This window comes from Mya arenaria, chromosome 13 (assembly GCF_026914265.1).
Source record: "Mya arenaria isolate MELC-2E11 chromosome 13, ASM2691426v1".
NCBI lineage: Eukaryota > Metazoa > Mollusca > Bivalvia > Myida > Myidae > Mya > Mya arenaria.
Genome location: NC_069134.1, coordinates 69,180,415 through 69,194,331, shown reverse-complemented (window position 1 = coordinate 69,194,331; position 13,917 = coordinate 69,180,415).

Genomic DNA, 13,917 nt, shown 5'->3' with positions numbered 1-13,917 from the left:
TTTTCACGACGCTAGAGGGAAATTCATCAATCAGCGTCGGACTAAGTTGGAGTAGTGTTCTTTTTAGGTTGTGGACCATAGTACACAGATAGGGATTTAACCTTGTTTAGGGCGACTTTGGTTCTTTAACCTGTATAACATTATTACGTGTGACACCAGTTAACGTCCCTCCAAGAAGAGTGTTACTTTTGTAATCCCCATGATTGAACCAGTGACCACTGCACTGGCAATCCTGTGTCTTGCCACTTGATCATTGAAAACATGACCAACTGAGGCTGACATGTATATACGGAAAGTCAATTACCAGCAATTTCTTGCAATCAGTTTTCTTAATCAACTCATTAATTGCTCTAGATATGTTTCATTATAGAAATCTAAACTAGAGCGAACCTCTGTATACGGACGACGATTAATTACTGAAATATGTAAATGCACACAGTCTAGTGTCGTAAATAAGTATATGCACCAAACCTTAACCTGCCTGTCCTAAAACTAGCTTATGTAAAGTAATTCACTTTTGAAATACATTTTAAATGTACATGGTTCTTTAAATATACAATGTTGCTTTAGATGCTTAGTATGCAGGCTCATGTCTCCGTCACTCGGTTTCTGTGGTAGGAATCACATTTAATCATTTAGAATCTGACGAAAACAACCGCATTTAGTCATTAATTGGTTATATTGCCAAGATTCCATTTAGTTATTAGTTTGTTTTATTTCAGTGAGGTTTAAAAGCCGGCAATGACTAGTATAGAGTCATTCGATATCAATTTCGCGCTGAACACTAAGAATGTTAGCATTTATTATTTGTCTTCTTAACAACTAAGACTACAGGCCGCGTACAGTCAGATACAGACTTAATCGTTAAGAATACCAAAAATAAACATATTATTTCATATTTGTTATGCAAATCTAAAGCTCTTTAATTACAAGGTGAAACAGATTCCATGCACAGAGAGAGTTGAATTCAAGAATTCGTTCTCTCTTGTACACGAGAAAGACATCTTACAGCCTTGATTTCCTTAGACTGAAATTCAACTCGCAGTCGGAAATAAAAACACATTTTCTAAGAAAAGATTTTCCCACGCAAACAACATCCCTGTTACAACTTAGCTGGGGTCCTTCTGAGTACTTTATAAGCATGCTTATCAAATTATGAGCATTTTTTCTACTAATTGAAAGTCTGGCGTTCTTTAGAACCGGCAGACTATATCCTTTCGAATACCGCTACCGTACATCGACGCGCTACCGTAGCCGCCTAATGCAGACCAACTTTTCAAGGGTGCTGGTTACCGCTACCGTTTTACTGTAGGAATACTGTAGACGACTGAAACGTACCGAAAAAGTAGGTACGTCCAGTTCCACAGCCGCAAAATGCACATTTTTCGCAAATTTGTGGTAAGTTTTTCATTGAAATAAGAAGGATTGTGAATTTTTAAAACAGCATTAATACGCTATGGTACTTTGTCTTAGAAACAGTTACTACACTACGGTATTTCTTTCAAATATAATAATCATGCAAAAATAAGCAACGGTATTTCTTTAAAAATCGCCATTCACCATTATTCGCCTCTGGCTTTAGTAAATTTGCTTTAATAAAACAGCATGCTTAAGCTTTTCCTCTTGTATCAGGAGTACGCTGTGGTATCACTGTTAAATTTAAGAAATGAGCAAAACTGCGCAGTGGTATTACTATGATATTTGTTTTACGGACTGTGTGTTAACTTCGATAAGGTAGACATTTCATGTTACTAAATCAGTCACTTAAGTGCACTTTGGTAGCGTTCTTGAATCTAGAAGTATGCAAAACTACGCAACGGTATTTCCTGTATAAACATAATACGTAATCAACATAACACAACCCATTTCAAAGGCGACGTTGCCTTTGAAGGTCATTTAACACTAGTTACGCTTCCTTTTAAAACTGTTGAAATATATGCTATAACTTTCTTATAAATCCAACCGGACATCTATTACGTGATCTCTATAAAGTTATCATGGAAACCAATAGTGACTGCAAATATATCAATATATCAACAGAACATCCATTAAAAAATAGCTGTCACAGTTGCCATGAAAACCACTGCAATAGACAATAAACCAACCGGACGAATATCACAAGGTCGCATCAAGGTTACATTGGAACCACAGTGACCCCTGTTATGAAAGTTGTATGGGAAAGGAGCATGACTTAATACAACGTGCATCAATACATATCTGTCGATGAAACAATGATCAAATGTCACGGTCACCATTCAAGAATCGTTGGTGCTCCATGTGTCATGGGGTATCACAGGAATTACCAGGCGTACTTAAGTCGAAAGATAAAAGTAAGGTTGACTCAAACAGTTGTAGAGAACTGAAGAGAAAACATCACAGGATGATCATGTTGTATTTGCCGACAAGTTTAAAACATCAGTTCCTCTTGCGTTTGGGAAAAAAAATCTATACAGTCGTGTCACGCATTAAACACCGGAAGAACATATCAATTGGTCAATCGCAAAATCAGTCCACGAAAAGAGATGGCAAAGTTAGGATGCTCAGCAGAGGAGAACACATGGCATGAAATATTTCGGACCGGAAGCTTATGTCCACTGCATGGGAATAATCAAAACATGTGTGCAACCCGATGACATGTTTCAATCCTATACTATAATAAATAGCCGACAGAACAAGGTTTTGACCGAAGAAGTAAATGCAAAAGGAAAGTGGGGAAAAAACATGCATCGAAGTTATTTTTTAATTCAAAAAGGGCATGGGTGTTGTAGACAGTGAACATTTACAGTGTACCAACACAAAGTGCTTATTTGTGGACCTAATGTGTGTGGGTTTGCCGTGGACATCTGGCTTGTGATTCATCATGTATAAAGCGTCAACCCTCCGGCTACCTATAAGCTGTTTGAGAGAATGGTAATACTTTTTTTACAGTATATTACAAACATGCTGTAGAATGTTAAATAGTAACCATAATCAGGTTTAATATCATGTTGATCTTTGCACGTACCACCAAAATGAAACATGAACAACATCTTTTAAAATCAATCATCTGTTTAATGTTTTATGTTCTGTTTTTAGGTTGCAGAACAACTTATCGGCGGGAATAGCACACGTATAAGGAAATCCAAACAAACAAGTGACATTTTTTAACCTCACCTCTTTGGCGATGTGCAGTGCAGAGTCAGCTTGCACAAGTATAATTCTAATGTTTATAAAATAAAACTCAAATGAAATCTTATTTTATTGAAGGGAATGTTTTATTTCGTATCGTGGCATTACCTCTAGGAAAGGCCGAATGGAGGTCAAGTCCAACAAGACTATGGCTCCAGAAACACACAGGAACGAAAAACAACAACCCATGTATGTAAAACATTTTCAATAATATATGTTTTTTATATAATTGCATTTTGAAATGACCCTTAAATCGAAACAATGAACGGCCTCTGAAGTTCATGAAAATGCATACATTACATTATTTCTACTGTTTAATGGCACATCTTGAATTTCAGAGTCTAGTACAAGAAAGCGCCGTTTAGATCAATCATGTATTAAAATAAGTATTAATGAAATAATCATAACAAAATGTTGTTCAGGTGTCAACCTTTTGTTCCTGAAGGGACGAATAATGTTTGTTTTAATGTTTTTATAGAATTAAACATGTCATACTTAAAATGTGGACATATTTTTCGAAATTACATATATACAATGCAATTGTCGCTAACAACGTGTCTTTATAACAAATATTCATCAATATGTGATTTCTTTTAACAGACCGATGATATTGCATTGCACCAGAAACTCCACTAGACTCTGTTGCCGTTTCGTTAATCGCATGCTGTGATTATACTGGTGTTGTTTCCCGTGACAAATCTGGCGATATTTTTAGCAATATAATAGTTACAGTCAAATACTTTGATTTATGTTTAGGTCTATGTTTTTCTATTATATAATTATGTACATGTGTTCTTTGTTGATTGGAGAAAAAATATTATCATTATTGATTTTTGTCATGTTTGATTTTATCCCTATGTATTCCTCAAGTTCCTATGATGTATATAATTGCTCTATACATTTTATAACCTTGATGTATGAATTAATTGTGAATCCGTATTTGGATTTTAGTCCTATAAGTATACATTTGTATAGGAAATGAATGAACATGTGTGTAAAATATTATGATAGAGAATTGTTATTTTAATTCCTTTCTGATTTATTTAATAAAAAATATATTGTTTTGTAATCGCTTTATGCATGTGTAAATACTAAAATAAACAAAAATATGTATAATATAATGAAAACTACAGGGACAAGCCCATTAGTTGAACAGTAAAAAATAAGCCCTGTTAAGAGGTACAAGTCAAGGACCCAAACAACAATGAACTAGACACACAAACATTGTTACACCACTTCTTAAATCATAAGTTTCACTTTTTATTTTATTACTGAATTTTACATAGAATGACACGTGCCTGGAAAACTGTGATAATGTGATGTCTGCATTAAAATTAAGCATGGCTAAAATAGCGTATTTATACATACATAGTTTAGTTACACATGGCATTCCAGAGAGTGTTTATGTGGATTTTTTTTTAATTTACTCAGATTCAAGCACACACATGCATAATATGATTGAAATAATAAAAACATTTCGCAAAGTTGCCTTACAAACATCTTTTTAAGCATTGTACTTTTGAAATATTTTGGAAAACCTTTTTCTACTACTGTAGTACAAAAATGCTGTTTTAAAAATATCAAATAATAGCCGTAGCGTATTTATGAGGAAAACAACAGACATAAATATCGAGTTACTACAAAAGTTAAAACTGCCATAGTGTATCTATGCATGCACACGTGGTATAATCATAACATTAAACGTCTCCGGCAATTTTGAAATACATATAACTGAAATGTTTGTACTAGAACTACCAGAGTGTATTAATGCATAATATTATCCTTTATGTACTTTAACAACTTGTTCAAAGAAGTAATTCCTATCTACATAACTCGCCTATAGTAGTTTTATAAACATTAAAAAGTAGCCAACACCGAAGATGAAAATTACCACAACCTACATATCACAGGATTACCATTGCGCTGTTTTGCATGTGCGCTTACCTACTGATGATTGTCTTCAATCAAATTACTACAACACACGTCTACGGTTATTTCTACATTTGTTCAAAATTCATCATATCCGTAGTGTATTAATGAGAGTTTTGTATTTTTCCGAAGTCAACCAGAGCGTAGTTATGCCGAAATGTCATATATATTAATAAGTGAATATTTTAATTGCCGTTACATAATAAAACCAATAAAATGCATTTTATTGTATTAATGTGTCTATTAAAGGGTTTAAGTAAAAGGAAAAATGTACATTTTCACTAGAACATTACCTAATTAGGGATAATGAATATGTCACTAATTCGTGAAATGCAAATTTGATTTATAAGGGTGTTATGTTATATAATTTTATGTACTATATATTGTTTGTATTTAATTTCTTTAATTGTGTTATAAATTTATACTGTTACGAAATTGATAAACATTTTACCTAATTGCTAACGCATTTTAATCGGGAGATTTAAGTCTCTGCTTTTAGCAAAACATGTACAAGATTATAAAAATAAGCGGTATTCCCACGCTGTACGATAGCGGTAATCAGAAGCCGAAAATTTGAGTACGGTTTACACTGCTGTGGTAGTTCGCCGGTGTATGATAGAGGTAATGGGGACACCCGAATTTAGGGTCTGCATTAGGCGGCTATGGTAGCGGAAAGGATATAGAACAATCGGCATCATTAGTTTTATGTTTAAATGGTCCGCATTGAATCTGCTTTATACTATTACATCATAATTATACATAAATGTCTTTCAAAAATGATAAATGATTTTATTGTTAACCATTGAAGCTGAATTATTCCTGCTTGTTTTATTTCCAATGAAAAGATGGTATAGATTTGACGATACATTTGCAATATTCAACTTAAGGTATCTCATTCATCATTGATACACAAATTAATTTTAATGTTTCATTTTAAAGTGACAAAAAGTTATGTTTGAATGTTTTTAATGTTTTCATCGAGAAGTTTTTAGTCAATGTTTTTTTTAATGACACAAAGTTATTAAAGAATCAAATTAATAAAATTGCTGTACTCTTACAGTAACATTTTGTTTAATTACCCCCCCCCCCCCTTTGATATTTCATATCATTATAGCAGCGTCGTTATGGTGCCATTCAAAAATGTAATCCGGTCAAAATTAATGAAATGTTTGATCAATACATATTAAACATAGAAATAATCTCGATGTTAATATCTAAAAGGCACTTTCACATCTTTGACTCCAAATGATGGATGACATATCTTAAACAGCACGACGCTGATTAAGAGAATAACGAGTGATTCAGTGTAATGCACGAGAAATTTGGGGGATAACAGAGAAATTAATTTCGTTAAGAGATGATATCAGCAGGCAATCCTCATCCGGTAAAAGATTCGAGATGTCAGCTTCCGTTGTTGTTTCAGAATATATTTCAGATGTCTGGACCTCACTCTATGTTTCTATCACAGTTATTAATTCTGATTAGCTTATCTCCCGCCAAAACCTGTTGTTTTTCTATCCCATCTTCTCAGAATGGGAAAAACTGACAGAACAAAGTTCTTATTGTAGAAGAATCACGCTTCCTTTCGTTCTTTGTTCTTTTGTTTCGAAACAGGATACATTAACTCCGCGATAAGGCACTATTTTCTTTATAACACTCTCATTATTAATTTGAGATTTCCCGATTCTGTCCTGATTTTTATATGATTCATTGTTGATAAATGTCAAGCTGGGATCTGTTTACATCATTATTGCTATGGGCGAACCCAATTTATATACTTACTAATAATATTGTGAGTGGTTTCATGCTGTTTTACAGTCATATTAATATTTTGTGGTCGGTGTAGGGAAAGGAAACGGTTGATATAGTTTTTGCTAATTTTTTAAGTTTTAACCCGGGTAATTGAAAACAAAATGTTATAAAAACACCGGGCCACATAATGTATTTTATGACATTTTGAAATAATGTTTTATATGCTATGACTATGTTCTTTGTCGGTACACGTCAAATAAACGTTCTGTTATATTCTATATTGTTTTGTGAACATTCTAGAAGATGCTTTCGTTCTTGTGTTCATTTCATTGATATACAACCCCCATCACATTTATCATTAACTAATGACACTAAAATGCATAACATTATTATAATTCACGATTTTAAACACACATGGGAGATCAGGCGCGTAGCTACCCATTTGTGTGTATGCGGCTGAATCCACATGACTCTGGTAAAAACATCAGCCAAAGTTGCAGTATGCGTACTTGACCACTTGATCCTAAAACTGTCCATTTTCCAGAACTAAGAAAAGCACATCAGAAGGCCCAGGATGACAAAGATTGCATCATTGTTTTCAAAATTGTCCGAGGGGGCATGCCCCCGAAACCCCTAGCATAATTACGAATCCACATGAATAGAGGGCTAGCTACGTCCATGGACATGTACAAAATGAAAGATGATATTCAGCGAGGGCTTATAGAATAGGCTGTAAAATAATAACTGTCAACCTTCAAAAAACAAGGTTAATCGCCGTTGTTATATAAACATCTAAATAAAAAATACAAACACATCATTTTGACCATCTTAAGATGGTACCATACAAACTTGTATAATTACACAGATTCTGGAGAAAATGCCCCTTTGGGCCAGTATTGGTGGCATTGACATTATGGAGACACCGGCAATCTATTTTCATACTTGTTTCTTTTCAAAGGATCAGATGCCGCCGATGATTGTAAGTACATGTACACTTTCCCACTGCTCTAAATGATATGCAATCAGACGCATGCCCTTCGTAGAAAGAAATACTGTACTTGATATTTGCACACAAATAGTCAGATCTTGAAAATGTTAGCATTCGCAACCATGTAGATGCTATATAGTATAAGTACTCGTAAATTATTTCATCTGCTGTATTTAGAACTTGATCTGGTGCCCGCCTCCCACCCAAGAGGTTGTGGGTTAAATCCCAACCAGTCGAACTTTTTTTGTCACTGAAAATGGACTGAGAGAGATTTTATTAGCTATCGGCTTTCGTCACAATCACGCTGAAAGAAATTAGTACACACTGATTAATTGCAATTCGAGAATAGTTTATTTATAAAAGTCCCAAAAAGAACCCCTTGACAACAATACATGTACACTCTGTTGATGCTTTAGTAACCATGTTCTATGCTATGTTTCGTTTGAAAAGTATAGGTATATTACTATTATTTGAGACTTATAAGGCACGGTTTCACATAACTTACAATTTATACGTTTATATATTTATAAACAGTCAAGAGTGGCAGTTTCACATTTTACATTGCGTTGATTGGTGTATATATTGAGAAACGAACCATCCGGAAAACACTTGTTAAATCGCAGAAGGCTCGCAAACATAACAATCATGTTTGTTTTAAATGTTGAACTTATTTCCCACATCTTTGAAAACACATGTGTGTACGTTGCCTTTTTCTTCTATTTTTTGTTTAAATATTAAACTATTTTTCCCATCTGCTAACACTCACAATATATACCAGGGAGATTGTAAGATTTATGTTATTGTAACAGTGTAGCTTTGTTTATTTCAGAAATATACAGCTATCTAGATTTATGGCATGAAATGTACCAGCATCTTCAACGTAGTCTCTCCAAAACTGTACATACAGTTTAGCGCCTTTTATAGCCCACTTCATCACAGGAAATTTAGTGCCTGCACATATTTGATTGTAATATAGAAATGCGTTATATTTGCAGTCAGTATATCTAATTACATAGTGGCACGCATTTATATGGTAATATACCGTACATATATGGTGTATATGTGTATATGGATTGTATGTATCATATAGTATTGTATACTGCGATAGGTAGTCTTTTTTAAATCATTAAAGTGACACTCTTATTCAAAATCAATACATACACATGTATAACAAACATCAATTTGACTGATAAACCTTTAATTACTTAATAAATAATGCATTTATGGAAAATATTAATTACTGAATACAAGATTGTAACTGTATATTTAATATCAGAAAGCGCAAAAATATTAAATGATTGGTGAATGCTAAAAGATTTGCTGCGGTCTACTTAGTATAGTCTCATAAGGTAGAAATACCGTGTGTTATGCTCATTTCATTCAAATTAAACTCGATATCCTTCATCAGAACCATTGTTTTTTACATTTATTTATCCTTTTTGGAATATTCATACAATAGTATTAATTGTGTTAACTCTGGAGTAAGAGTGCATCTTTAAGGCAGTTTAACTTATTATGCATCTTTTTTGTATTTTTGGAAACCTTTATACGCAGGAGAAATCTAATTAGGAAACATTGATACCACCAAAGGATATTCATTAATTTCGTACAAATAAGTATCTTCTTTATACTTATACGTTTGTTTTCTATTGCACTGCCCAAAAGTTGGTAGGTGGGGATTTTGTGTGGTTAAGTTGTGTCATAATATCATTGTTTCTCTTCAAAACAGCGCCATTGCCTCTGGACTAACGTAATCGGAACTGGAAACTACCGAAAAGATCGGCGATATTGGCGATCAAAAAATAAACATGGCAATATAAAAACATTATATATTTAAGTTGGGTAGGTTGGGAAACCGGAAGCAAACCATTTTTCATACACCTCAGCTTATGTCAATCTGTTATCAGATAGTGGAAAATTCGTTTTTATTAACATCCAGTCTTAATTGGCAAAATCTTCCCCGGCAGCTGTTAACAAACTATGACTAACACTAACCGTAGCTATTATTGTTCGTTTGAAATATGTTTTAATTGTAAAACAACTTCTATCTTTTTCACAGCCTCCTCGGAAGAGGAAATTATATGCGCGGAACCATGGACGCGCATCCACCGCTCATGCATCTTCAACAACAGCACCTTGACGAGCCAAAAGGAATCAGCCGCCATGTGCGACTCCATGGGCGGGTACCTGCTTGTGATCAGTAACGTTGCAGAACGAGTAAGTGCATAGATTATGGTCTGATAGTCAAAAAATATATGATAGAAGTTTCGAACAGTGCGGGTCAGTTGTCGAAAGATATGTATACTTCTGCGAAATAGTATGATGCCTCTATTGTCTGGTATCGTCAATGTGTGTCTATTATCGAATGTTGGCTCTATTGAAAACTAATTTGTTTCTGGCATCGACAATGTGTGTCTATTATCGAATGTTGTCTCTATTAAAAACTGATGTGTGTCTGGCATCGACAATGTGTGTCTATTATCGAATGTTGTCTCTATTGAAAGCTGATGTGTGTCTGGCATCGTCAATGTGTGTCTATTATCGAATGTTGTCTCTATTGAAAACTGATGTGTGTCTGGCATCGACAATGTGTGTCTGTTGTCGAATGTTGTCTCTATTGAAAACTGATGTGTGTCTGGCATCGTCAATGTGTGTCTGTTGTCGAATGTTGTCTCTATTGAAAACTGATGTGTTTCTGGCATCGACAATGTGTGTCTATTATCGAATGTTGTCTCTATTGAAAGCTGATGTGTGTCTGGCATCGACAATGTGTGTCTATTATCGAATGTTGTCTCTATTGAAAACTGATGTGTGTGTCTGGCATCGTCAATGTGTGTCTGTTGTCGAATGTTGTCTCTATTGAAAACTGATGTGTGTCTGGCATCGTCAATGTGTGTCTGTTGTCGAATGTTGTCTCTATTGAAAACTGATGTGTTTCTGGCATCGACAATGTGTGTCTATTATCGAATGTTGTCTCTATTGAAAGCTGATGTGTGTCTGGCATCGACAATGTGTGTCTATTATCGAATGTTGTCTCTATTGAAAACTGATGTGTGTCTGGCATCGTCAATGTGTGTCTGTTGTCGAATGTTGTCTCTATTGAAAACTGATGTGTGTCTGGCATCGTCAATGTGTGTCTGTTGTCGAATGTTGTCTCTATTGAAAACTGATGTGTGTCTGGCATCGTCAATGTGTGTCTATTATCGAATGTTGTCTCTATTAAAAACTGATGTGTTTCTGGCATCGACAATGTGTGTCTATTATCGAATGTTGTCTCTATTGAAAGCTGATGTGTGTCTGGCATCGTCAATGTGTGTCTATTATCGAATGTTGTCTCTATTGAAAACTGATGTGTGTCTGGCATCGTCAATGTGTGTCTGTTGTCGAATGTTGTCTCTATTGAAAACTGACGTGTTTCTGGCATCGTCAATGTGTGTCTATTATCGAATGTTGGCTCTATTGAAAACTGATGTGTGTCTGGCATCGACAATGTGTGTCTATTATCGAATGTTGGCTCTATTGAAAACTGATGTGTGTCTGGCATCGACAATGTGTGTCTATTATCGAATGTTGGCTCTATTGAAAACCGATGTGTGTCTGACATTGTCAATGTGTGTCTATTATCGAATGTTGGCTCTATTGAAAACTGATGTGTTTCTGGCATCGTCAATGTGTGTCTATTATCGAATGTTGGCTCTATTGAAAACTGATGTGTGTGTCTGGCATCGACAATCTGTGTCTATTATCGAATGTTGTCTCTATTGAAAACTGATGGGCGTCTGGCATCGTCAATGTGTGTCTATTATCGAATGTTGGCTCTATTGAAAACTGATGTGTGTCTGGCATCGACAATGTGTGTCTATTATCGAATGTTGGCTCTAATGAAAACTGATGTTTGTGTCTGGCATCGACAATGTGTGTCTATTATCGAATGTTGTCTCTATTGAAAACTGATGGGCGTCTGGCATCGTCAATGTGTGTCTATTATCGAATGTTGTCTCTATTGAAAACTGATGTGTGTGTCTGGCATCGACAATGTGTGTCTATTATCGAATGTTGTCTCTATTGAAAACAGATGTGTGTCTGGCATCGACAATCTGTGTCTATTATCGAATGTTGTCTCTATTGAAAACCGATGTGTGTCTGGCATCGACAATGTGTGTCTATTATCGAATGTTGGCTCTATTGAAAACTGATGGGCGTTTGGCATCGTCAATGTGTGTCTATTATCGAATGTTGGCTCTATTGAAAACTGATGGGCGTCTGGCATCGTCAATGTGTGTCTATTATCGAATGTTGTCTCTATTGAAAACCGATGTGTGTCTGGCATCGACAATGTGTGTCTATTATCGAATGTTGTCTCTATTGAAAACTGATGTGTGTGTCTGACGTCGTCAATGTGTGTCTATTATCGAATGTTGTCTCTATTGAAAACTGATGGGCGTCTGGCATCGTCAATGTGTGTCTATTATCGAATGTTGTCTCTATTGAAAACTGATGGGCGTCTGGCATCGTCTATGTGTGTCTATTATCGAATGTTGTCTCTATTGAAAACTGATGTGTTTCTGGCATCGTCAATCTGTGTCTATTATCGAATGTTGGCTCTATTGAAAACTGATGTGTGTCTGGCATCGTCAATGTGTGTCTGTTGTCGAATGTTGTCTCTATTGAAAACTGACGTGTTTCTGGCATCGTCAATGTGTGTCTATTATCGAATGTTGGCTCTATTGAAAACTGATGTGTGTCTGGCATCGACAATGTGTGTCTATTATCGAATGTTGGCTCTATTGAAAACTGATGTGTGTGTCTGGCATCGACAATGTGTGTCTATTATCGAATGTTGGCTCTATTGAAAACTGATGGGCGTCTGGCATCGACAATGTGTGTCTATTATCGAATGTTGTCTCTATTGAAAACCGATGTGTGTCTGGCATCGACAATCTGTGTCTATTATCGAATGTTGTCTCTATTGAAAACCGATGTGTGTCTGGCATCGACAATGTGTGTCTATTATCGAATGTTGGCTCTATTGAAAACTGATGGGCGTTTGGCATCGTCAATGTGTGTCTATTATCGAATGTTGTCTCTATTGAAAACTGATGGGCGTCTGGCATCGTCAATGTGTGTCTATTATCGAATGTTGGCTCTATTGAAAACTGATGGGCGTTTGGCATCGTCAATGTGTGTCTATTATCCAATGTTGTCTCTATTGAAAACTGATGGGCGTCTGGCATCGTCAATGTGTGTCTATTATCGAATGTTGTCTCTATTGGAAACTGATGGGCGTCTGGCATCGACAATGTGTGTCTATTATCGAATGTTGTCTCTATTGAAAACTGATGTGTTTCTGGCATCGTCAATGTGTGTCTATTATCGAATGTTGTCTCTATTGAAAACTGATGGGCGTCTGGCATCGACAATGTGTGTCTATTATCGAATGTTGTCTCTATTGAAAACTGATGGGCGTCTGGCATCGACAATGTGTGTCTATTATCGAATGTTGTCTCTATTGAAAACTGATGGGCTTCTGGCATCGACAATGTGTGTCTATTATCGAATGTTGTCTCTATTGAAAACTGATGTGTTTCTGGCATCGTCAATGTGTGTCTGTTGTCGAATGTTGTCTCTATTGAAAACTGATGGGCGTCTGGCATCGACAATGTGTGTCTATTATCGAATGTTGTCTCTATTGAAAACTGATGGGCGTCTGGCATCGACAATGCATGTCTATTATCGAATGTTGTCTCTATTGAAAACTGATGTGTGTCTGGCATCGACAATGTGTGTCTATTATCGAATGTTGTCTCTATTGAAAACTGATGGGCGTCTGGCATCGTCAATGTGTGTCTGTTGTCGAATGTTGTCTCTATTGAAAACTGATGTGTGTCTGGCATCGACAATGTGTGTCTATTATCGAATGTTGTCTCTATTGAAAACTGATGGGCGTATGGCATCGACAATGTGTGTCTATTATCGAATGTTGTCTCTATTGAAAACTGATGTGTGTCTGGCATCGACAATGTGTGTCTATTATCGAATGTTGTCTCTATTGAAAACTGATAGGCGTCTGGCATCGTCAA